The following is an 11,022-nucleotide window of genomic DNA, read 5'->3' as shown; positions in this document are numbered from 1 at the left end:
GCTTGGTGTTAGGTCCAAAGGAAACTCCAATCCCTCCAACTCTAAAAGGCAGTCCATGCATCCAGAAATGAGCTCAACCTGGATTGTAGGAGAATTTCTGGGGGTTAGGTAAAAGCCAGTATCCCTCAGGAACTTGTGACACCAGTTCCTGTCTGCTAAAAGGCGTAATTTCCCTCACCTCTGGCCGGAGGGACAAGTGGCCCCATTGACATACACCTGTAGCTGCATACCAAAGCCCATGGGGCCTCCAGGCTCCCTCAGTCCCTACTCAGAAGTACTTGTTACATGTTTGAAAGCCTAGTAACCTGGCCCTCCTCACTTCCCCGACTTCCCTTCTCTGAGGTACCCATTTGTAGCTAGAGTTTTCCTGCCTGGCCCACAGTCAGGACAAATCTCTCTCACCCGCCAGTCCCACAGCCCTTCAGACCCAACCAAGTAAACACACAGAGACTTATATTGCTTACAAACTGTATGGACATGGCAGGCTTCTTGCTAACTGTTCTTACATCTTAAATTAACCCATTTCTATTAATCTATAAGTTGCCACGTGGCTCGTGGCTTACTGGTATCTTAACATGTTGTTTCTCATCACAGTGGCTGGCAGCATCTCTCTGCCTCAGCCTTCCACTTCCCAGAATTCTCTTCTCTGCTTGTCCCGCCTATACTTCCTGCCTGGCTACTGGCCAATCAGCATTTTATTTATACAGAGCGATATCCACAGCACCCATTTGTTCTCTCTACAGCAGCTAGGCTTTCCCCTAACCCAGCTATTCTCGTTATTGACTCTTTTACCTTAACTTACTTATTCTCTCTCTTATTCTCTTACTCCATCCTGATGAGCCAGGGCCCTCTAGAGAAAAAGAACTTATAGGGGATTTATCAGAATGACTTACAGGCTGTGGTCCAGCTAATCCCATGACAGCTGCCTATAAATGGGAGGTCCAAGAACCCAGTAGTTTTTCAGTTCATGAGACTGGATGTCTCATCTGATCTTCAGTGTACACTGAAATCTGGAAGAAGTAGATTCTAATGCCAGTGAAGGATAGGACTTGCTAGCAAGAGTGAAAGCAAGCAGGCAAAGAGCAAAAGCTTCCTTCTTCCATGTCCTTACATAGTCTTCCAGCAGAACATGTGGTAAAGATTAAAGGTGGATCTTTCCACCTCGAAGATTGAGATTAGAAACGGGTTTTCCCACTCCAAATGATTTAATTAAGAAAAAAAATCCCACACAGGTATGTCCAATCATTTGGGGCTTAGTTAATTCCAGATGTAGTCAAGGTGACAACCAAGAACAGCCATCACAAGTTGATTCCTTGTCAACTTGACATACAATCAAATCTCCTTATGTCATGATTAATTTCCAAATGAAGCCAGGTGGTGGTGGTGCACACCTTTAATCCCAGCACTCAGGAGACCAAGGCAGAAGGATCTCTGTGAGTTCGAGGCCAGCCTGGCCTATAGAACAAGTTCCAAGACCCTGTATCAAAAAACAAACAAACAAAAATCTAAATGAAAACAATAGCCATGTCATAATTTCACCTCACATGATATAACTATTCCATGTACAATCATACCTGCTATGCTCTATTCTCTGTCTCTTGCTATCTCCACTATCCTCTCCCACTTTCCTGGTTCCCTAGCCCTGGCCATGTCCAGTCTATTTCTGCTTCTTTCTGCTCTGGACCCTTCCAGATGCCTCTGGCTGCTTTCTTGCTCATATCTACAATAAAAACTTTAACCATATCATGGAGTGGTCATGTTGGTAGTTTTTTTAGTTTTTTTTTTTTTTTTTTTTTTTACTGTGCCCCCTCACATACAGTTGGATGTAGCTAGAGTTTTTCTGCCTGGCCCACAGTCAGGGCAAATCTCTCTCACCCGCCAGTCCCAAGCCGCTCAAACCCGATCAAGTAAACACAGAGACTTATTTTGGTTACAAACTGTATGGCCGTGGCAGGCTTCTTGCTAACTGTTCTTACAGCTTAAATTAATCCATTTCTATTAATCTATACCTTGCCACGTGGCTTGTGGCTTACCGGTACTTTACATCTTCCTTGTCCTGATGGCGGCTGGCAGTGTCTCCCCTCCAGCTTCCTGTTCTCTCAATTTTCCTCTGTTAGTCCCGCCTATACTTCCTGCCTGGCCACGGGCCAATCAGTGATTTATTCATTGACCAATCAGCAACACATTTGACATACAGACCATCCCACAGCACCTCCCCTTTTCTTTTCTTAAAAAGGAAGGTTTTAACCTTTATACATCTCCAAAGTCAGCTTGGTATATTTGGGAATTTGGGCGTAGTTTCTCTTACTACTTCCTGCTGGAGGGGGGCGCTGTATCTTCTGGGGAAACAAAGAAAATTTTAGGATCATGGAGTAGTCCGTGAGGCTGTATCATCTGAGCCAGTTGTCTTGAAACGGTTCTGGATGTTGGATCATCTGGGCCATGGTGTCATCGGAGACCTTTCAGGGGGTCTTGGCTGGTCAAACCTGATGTATCTTACTCTGGAACAAATCCATAGCCTCTGGCTTTCTGTGGAAACAAAAGCAGAATCTCCTTTCCAAAGCAACATATCCTTATATCCAAATTTTGAAGTCAAGGTACCTTTAAAATACGCATATTGGTTTAACTCAGCTTCCTTTACAATCAAATATCTCTCTGTAGTTAAGAATCCCAAAGACAACACAATCCAGATTCTCTGTGTAATATTCATCTTTCCGTGGCTTATTTTTTATATTAATTTTACTGTCTCTTTAAAGACTTTATTTTTTAAAACTATGTATTTGTTTTTATACTGTATATATCACCTTTTTTTGTCTCTTTTAAGCCTACATATATTTTACACACATTTTAAACTATTACATCTGAATCTGTCTTATTGTGAATCTGTTGCTTTAAGCTGCAGCAGCTGTGGCTGCTGGCTCCACCCACCTCAGCTTCCCAACATGGCGGCGGTATGCTTACCGCCAGCTCTGGGAGCCATTGTGTGTCTATGCTTTTATCCAAGCAGCGTGTAGCCCAGAAACCTTTTTTTTTTTTGTTTTGTACTAGTAAAGGCTAAATCCACAATGCAGCTTAATGTGCCACTTGCAGAGGCCTCATTCCCGCCATATGGTGGGTCGAGCATGCACGCACGCTAGGAACCCGCCAGTAGCTCAAACCGGCAGCTGCCGCTCATTTGAGAGAGACAATTAGGAACTGTTTTTAGCTCCATTTTAGAATCTTTTTTTGTCAGGTTTTAGGTGGAAACTCTTGCCACCACGTTGGATGCCATTTGTAGCTAGAGTTTTTCTGCCTGGCCCACAGTCAGGGCAAATCTCTCTCACCCGCCAGTCCCAAGCCGCTCAAACCCGATCAAGTAAACACAGAGACTTATTTTGGTTACAAACTGTATGGCCGTGGCAGGCTTCTTGCTAACTGTTCTTACAGCTTAAATTAATCCATTTCTATTAATCTATACCTTGCCACGTGGCTTGTGGCTTACCGGTACTTTACATCTTCCTTGTCCTGATGGCGGCTGGCAGTGTCTCCCCTCCAGCTTCCTGTTCTCTCAATTTTCCTCTGTTAGTCCCGCCTATACTTCCTGCCTGGCCACGGGCCAATCAGTGATTTATTCATTGACCAATCAGCAACACATTTGACATACAGACCATCCCACAGCAGTTGGATCTCTCCAACTCAACAGTTTAGGATCAATGGGATGGTGCTCAAGGCAGTCCTGGAGTGATTATGTGTTGATGTGTGATTTGGGTACCAAAAATGGTTCCACCTGAGCTAGAACTAGATGCAGCTTCTGAATACAGGAAGGAACCCTCCACAGAACTAGCAGGGTCTTGCTGTAGGACACTCACATGGCTCCAAGCTCAGACCTTTAGATAGTTGTGACATGGGTTTTGGGGACTGAGGGGTATGGAGTGTGGGGATCTAGGGGTGCTAGTTATGGAAGGTACACATAGTCCTGTACACATTCTTCAGATGGTAGTAGCTCAGGGTCACAACAACCACCTGATTTCTGACAGAGATGCTAAAAATCCATTGGAGAAAAGACAGAATCTTCAGCAAGTGCTGGGGAAAACGGACATCAGCACATGAGAGGATGAAACTGGATCCTTGTCTCTCATCGGCACAAAACTCAACTCCAAGTGGATCAAGTAGCCCAACACAGGCCCTGAATCTGTGGGAGGAAAAAGTAGAGCGTACACTTCAATTTACAAGCTCTGGAAAGGACTCCAGTAGGACAGGAAACAAGACCAGCAATCAACAAAAATGAGTCAGTATGAAACTAAAACGCTTCTATACAGCAAAGAGAACCATCACTCAGGTAAAGAGGCAGCCTACAGAATGGGGAAAAAAACTTTGCCATCTACTCATGTGTCTTAGTTAGGGTTTCTATTGCTGTGAAGAGACACCATGACCACGGCAACTCTTATAAAGGAAAACATTTCACGGAGGTGGTGGTTTACAGTTTCTGAGGTTTAGTCCGTTATCATCATGGCAGGGAGCATGGCAGCTGGGAGTATTGAGCAAAGAGACGTGTTGCTGCCGAAGGAGCTGAGGGTTCTACATCTACAAAGGCAACAGGAAGTAAACGGAGGTACTGGGCGTGACTTGAGCATATATGAGACTGCAAAGCCCACTTCCACAGTGACACACTTCCTCCCACAAGGCCACACCTCCTAATAGTGCTACTCCCTTTGGGGGCCATTTTCTTTCAAATCACCACAACATGTGACAAAAGGTTAGTGTCTGTAATATACAAAGAACAACACCAAAAAAAAAAAAAAAAGAAAGAAAGGCTGAAAAACTAAACACCAATTAAACATCCCAATTAAAGATTGGGGCATGCCAGGCGGTGGTGGTACACGTCTTTAATCCCAGCACTCGGGAGGCAGAGGCAGGCAGATCTCTGTGAGTTCGAGGCCAGCCTGGTCTACAAAGTGAGATCCAGGAAAGGCGCAAAGCTACACAGAGAAACCCTGTCTTCAAAAAACCAAACAAACAAATTGTTTGGGGTTGGGGATTTAACTCAGTGGTAGAGCACTTGCCTAGCAAGCACAAGGCCCTGGGTTCAGTCCTCAGCTCCAAAAAAAGAAAAAGATTGGGGCAGAGGACTGAATAGAGGTCTCAAAAGAAGATATATAAAAGGCTGATGATCATTTTTAAAGTGTTTGATATCCTTAGCTATCAGAGAAACACAAATTAAAACTACTTTGAGATTTCATCTTACCCCAGTCAGAATGACTAAGATGAAGGAAGCAAATGCTGGCGAGGCTGTGGGGAAAGAGGAGCCCGTAGTCACTGTGGGTGCCATGCAAACTGGTACAACTACTGTGCACATCAGTACGGGGTCCCCCAAAAGCTAGAAATAGATCTATCACGTGACTCAGCGATACCACTCTTGGGTGTATATCAAAGGATGTATTTCCTACTGTAAAGCTCCTCCATGTTTATTGCTGCTCACTTCAAACTAGCCAGAAATGGAAACAGCCTAGACATCCAGTCAACTGTTGAATGTGAAGAACCAAAGCACCTCCATTTTAAGCAAGCCCCTAACCCCAGTTTGAAACAGACCTGAGTTTTGAATTCTCAGAACTGCTGATAGCAAGTTAACCAACTGGTAGTGACATGTTAACCATGGAATGTCCCAACCCGCGGGTAGCCAATGAGAAATGCTGACAACCAACCACCCACCTAGCAGTAAGATGAAGATAAGGTTTCTGGAAAGTCCCTAGAAGCGAGCCAATCAGAATTGTACCCTTCTAGCACCCCTAACTGATGTAACCTTGTGGTCTTTGCCTTGAAAAACTGAGCTTGCAGAGGGTTGGGCACCTCCTCCAGCCTCCACTGTGTTGGATGGCTTGACAGGGGTCCCTGCCTAGGCTTGTATTAAAGTCTTGCTTTTGCATTCCAGTAAGCTCATCTTTGGTGGATCTGGGCACAACAGAATGCATAAGAAAAATATAGCGTATATACACAACAGAATTTTATTCAACTGAAAAAAATGATTCTGTGAAATTTGCAGGTAAGTGGATAGAACTGGTAAAAATAAACAAACAAAACAACAACAACAACAACAAACTCCACAATCATTCAGCGGGAGATAACACAGAAAGACAAATACTATGTGTTCTTTCTCATACTTGTATCTTAGCTTCGAACCTTTAGATTTCTGTGTTTATATTGAAGTACCTATAGAAACTAGAAAGAGGCTGAATTGGGGGAGGGTTTAAGGGAGGGAGAATAGTAAAACACAGGTATTATGAAGGGGGAATGTAATAATAGGGGAAGAGGGTAAGTGGGGGTGGGAACGGGAGACTAGGTCAGTCTTCTGGGGTGCAGGAGGCATAAACAAAACTAAAGATGTTCAAAATCATCCGTGGAAACCTACTGGAAGCTTCCGTTGTGGGGAGAGAGGTGGCACAGACACCCTGCAGCTGGAGTTGGAGGCTGCTGTGAGTCACCTGATCGTTGTGGAATATTACTTTATGTAAAAATGTTTTACAGTTGTTTGTGCTACATTTGTTTATGTAAAGATGTGTTGCCGTTTCACCTTGCCTGCCTAAGGCCCCTGATTGGTCTAATAAAGAGCTGAGTGGCCAATAGCTAGGCAGAAGAGGGATAGGCAGGGCTGGCGGAAGAGAGAGTAAGTAGGAGGAATCTAGGCTCAAGAGAAGAAGAAGAGAAAAAGGGAGGAAGAGAGGGACAGCCCAGGGCCAGAAGCCAGGCAGCTGCCAACCAGACATGGAGGAAACAGGACAGTAAGATACACAGAATGACAGAAAGGTAAAAAGCCCAAAGACAAAACGTAGATAAAGAGAAACAGATTTAACAAGAGCTAAGAAAAAGCTGAGCCTTCATAACTAATAAAAAGTCTCCATGTCATGATTTGGGAGCTGGTTGGTGGCCCAAAAGGAAGTATGCTATACCTGATGTGGGTGCTAAGAACAGAACTTGTGTCTTCTCGACAGTAGCAAGCAGTTTTAGTCGCTGAGTCACCTCTCCAGCCCATTTTAATGACTGTCATTGCCATGAACTGACCTACAGGCCAGCAGGGCACTGTGCCTCTCCTGTAGACATGCTAATGATCTGGTGATTTACTTTTATTGCCCTGTACAACAGGCTCAATCTCCCCGGGGGTCAAAGAGCAAGAGGCTTTTTCTGTCTCTCTGAGTGGAAAAGGCTGTGCTACCAAGAATCTCTTATGAGACATGCTTTGTCATCCTTAGAGGATTCCTTCTCTGTATGGTCAAGTAAATAAATGCCATGCTTTTTTGGCTGAGGCCCAGATTCAGCCACAAGTTTTTGGGGGTGTTTTGTTTTGTTTTTTGTCTTTTCCTGTAGGAATAGGAAACTCACACATACACTGCGTAGGGCCCTCAATACTGTTCCCCTTGTTAGGAATGGATCTGCGATCTCCTCCAAAAATGACCACACAGTACAGAATATCTCAGCAAAGTTTTACTTCTGCAGAAAGGCCCAAAGTTGCACAGAATCTGGCAAGCAGGGGCTGGAGAGGTGGCTCAGCAGCTCAGAGCACTAGCTGTAAGGATTATGTCCTTAATTACGTCACCAGCCTGCGATGGCGTCCCAGCCTAAAAAGCAGGTGTGCCCTCTGTGCCCTCTCTTTCTGCTCTCTCCTTCCGTATTCTCCCCACTCCACACGTATTCTCTCTCTCTCTCTCTCCCTTTTCCTCCCAATAAAGCTCTAGAAAGGTAACCATGGCTCATGACTCGTCTGTCATCGATACATCCAGCACTCTTCTCCACTGGCATGGCCGCCACAGGTGGTGGCCAGCCACAAGCGCCGCCACTTAACCAACACTGGCTGCTCTTGCAGAGGACCTGGGTTCGGTCCCAGTACCCACACAGCAGCTCATAACCTTCTGTAACTCCAGTTCTAGGGGATCTGATGCCTCTTCTGACCTCTGCTGGCCTTGAATGCATGTGATGCACAGACATACAATCAAGGGCACACACATACACATAAAATAAAGTAAATAAATAAATACTTAAATCAGTCAGCAAGCATATCCAGCAGGAGTCCCACTGGGCTCAAGAGGTCCCATACCTCATTCTGACAGCCTCACACTCTTCCAGGATTGACTAATTCAAAACAGTCCAGTTGCTAGGGAGACTGAAGTTTGAGTTTATATTTTTGACTTCAGGAAAATGCTGAGTCAGGAGGGATTCTTGACAAACGGTAACTCCACAAACTTCTTTAAAGACAGAATTCCCTGTTGTATTTACCTTGACAGAGAAGACAGTGCATTTCATTTAGACTTCCCACACCTTTGTGGGTTTTTGTGTTGGCGGAGGGCATTGGATGCGCTTCACAGTCTCCAGTGCTAACCCATGCTCAGAGGGCTCTCAGGCACCTGCAGACACCTGAGAACCCTGAGCTGTCCCTTGGCTGGTCTCAGAGACCCCTCACAGTGCAGTCTGGTGTGGGAAATCTCCCTGCCCTTCACGGTTCCTGTTTTTCGATTCAGGAAGAAAGGCAGGGAGGAGATCCATCCCTCCGTGACCCCTGTGTGCTGGTCTGGGCTCTTCCTGTCTCTCCTCTGACCCTCTTGTCTAGGAGGTCGTGATCACTGGTTCTAACGAGGCCTCAACTGGCTCTATCCAGGTGACTTTCTTGCTGGGGGTTCTTCCCCGTCCAGGTGAGCTGCCACTCTGTGTCACTACACATGTCTCTCTGTGTCTTCATTTAAGACGCTGAAAAAGCAGCCTGGGACTAGCACATGGCTTCCAACCTCAACTTCTGCCCCCAGTGACATACCTCCAGCAAGGCCACACCTCCTCAATCTACCCAAGAAGTACCACCAAGGGGGCCACGTATTCAAGTGCCTGAGGCTATGGGGGGACATCTCATCCAAAGTGCCACAGATGTCTTCCAGAAACAGGCACATGTCAGCAGTGTGATAGGGGATGAGGTGAGGCTCCACTGATCCCTGATCTTCAGGGGAGAAGTACCCACAATTACCTTCATATCACATTTACTAACCCATTTATCTGCAGCCACTTCTCTAGGTTCCTATCTTCAGCTGTGACAAGATGTCCTCAGGAGCTGTGAACATCCACTTCTCCTGAGCAGTTGGAATGAGTCCTAACACAGGAAACTGAGCAGAGATGAATCAAAGGACTTTTTGAGAGTTCTCAGTGTCTTGAAGAGACACATGAAGTCATGATCCAATTTGCTGTGTCTTCTGAATGTATACTGTGGACATAAATTGGAATAGGTTAATTTGAGAATGAAAGTGGAGGCGCTGTCATACTCAGTGTGAATTGAGTAGGTACTAAGCTGTGCACATGTTTACACACGTACACACACACGATAAGTCCCTACTCTGTGTCATGCACCTATCGTATTATTTCATTTGGTCTCACAGGTCCTTGGTCACAATGTGGCCATATCTGCTTTAAAGATGAGAATATAGTCAATGAAATAATGACCCAGTGTCCTGCAGTTGGCCAGTGATTAAACTGGGAATTGATAGGTTTTTAGCGGTGCTCTTACCCCCAAGAAAAGGTCACAAAACATGACAGAATCCACTAACAAGAGTTTTATCAAGACAAGGAGAAAGGGATAGACGTGATCAGGCCTGTGGAAGAACATGTGCGAGAAAGAGAGTGGGGATGGAGCCCGCCTTATAAAGGCCAGGATGCACCTGCGCACACAGGTCCATGTGGCTATTCCACGCATGTGCATAGATCACGTGGTCATGTCCGCTTGATTACATGACCACGTAGCCATGGGGCATGGGTTACAAAGGACATATGACCCGGAAATGACTAGGCGGAGATGACTAAGTGTCCTGCCACCAGGCATGCATGACCATGAGGGCGTGGTTGGAATTTCTATCAGGAATGCAGTCAAGTCTTTTGTACCCAAGGCCCAAGGACTGCTGATGGAGTACCAGTGTGATGCACAGAGATTTGAGAAGGTGTGGTCCTTACGGTAACAGGTTGGACTGGAAAATTGAGTCCCTTCTGTCACCTGTGCTAACCTACCCCACATGACTTGTGGCGAGTCCTCTAAGGTTTGGGGTGCTCTGTGAAGCATATTTCATGGGGTATCCTATGTATGTGATTTTGTGGCACTAATTGCTAATTACATGATGGACTGAGTTCTGGAGAAGATGTTCCATTCAATCCAACAGCTCAGACATTTGCCACAAAAAGAGCAGGCTCTGCCCCTGATAGTGAATCCCCTTTAACCACATTATAGCAGAAACTGTTGGCTTCTTGACCTGGGACTGGACTAGCACATCCCAGTGTACCTGAAGGACGGTGATGCTGTTATTCTGGAATGGGGCAAATATCCTTCCCAGGAGAACACACACACACACACACACACATACACACACACACACACACACACACACACACACACACACACACACACACAAAGCCATGTCATTTCATTTTGCTGTTCTTTGCAGCCCGAAGCCCCCTCTCTCTAGACTCCACGCTTTTAAGATTCTTTTGCATCCAACAGCCACTACAGAACCGTGTTAGAGAGGAGATACAAGGTGATTGCTGGTCATATTATAGAGCCCTGCTGGGCAGACAGATGGGCTCTCTCATCTCCTGAGAGCCTGAAGTCTGGCCCAGGTAGGGGTCTGAGCTAGCCAACCAGCCTCTTGTCAGCCTTGAGGTGGTTGAGTCTAGAACTTGCATCTGCCTCCCAGTTGAAGAAAGCAAATAACATTCTGCATTTCTGGATACATTTTTAAGTGTTTATAAAGAAAAAAATAATAATGTTCTGTGATGGATACAGGTATGGAAACATGTGCAGCTTTGGTTTCCAACATGGTTCCATCAAGACCATCTAGCTTCCCTCAGCTTTGGGCAGGCACCCAGAAGAAGGGTTCTGTCTCCATAGTTCAATAAATTCTGCCACTTGTTACGTTACTGCCATATTACAGGGCTTTGAAGAGTGGGTTGAAATACACAGTATCTTTATAGACTGACAACCATAGTTTCACAAGCTATTGGAATTCAATATTAGCAATGACTTCTTGG

At 45.4% G+C, this 11,022-nt stretch overlaps 1 long non-coding RNA gene across 1 annotated transcript; it reads right to left on the bottom strand.

Annotated features, from left to right (window-relative positions):
- Positions 1-1,830: 1,830 nt before the first annotated feature.
- LOC128120648 (uncharacterized) lies at positions 1,831-10,112 on the bottom strand. The gene is made up of 3 exons (XR_008221919.1): positions 9,002-10,112; positions 5,225-5,268; positions 1,831-4,171 (listed from the first exon to the last, which is right to left on the bottom strand). It is a non-coding gene; the product is annotated as an uncharacterized LOC128120648 (long non-coding RNA).
- Positions 10,113-11,022: the final 910 nt, after the last annotated feature.

This window comes from Peromyscus californicus, unplaced genomic scaffold, assembly GCF_007827085.1.
Source record: "Peromyscus californicus insignis strain IS unplaced genomic scaffold, ASM782708v3 Scaffold_2__1_contigs__length_46816999, whole genome shotgun sequence".
Classification (NCBI taxonomy): domain Eukaryota; kingdom Metazoa; phylum Chordata; class Mammalia; order Rodentia; family Cricetidae; genus Peromyscus; species Peromyscus californicus.
This window is presented reverse-complemented; position numbering and strand designations above follow the sequence as displayed.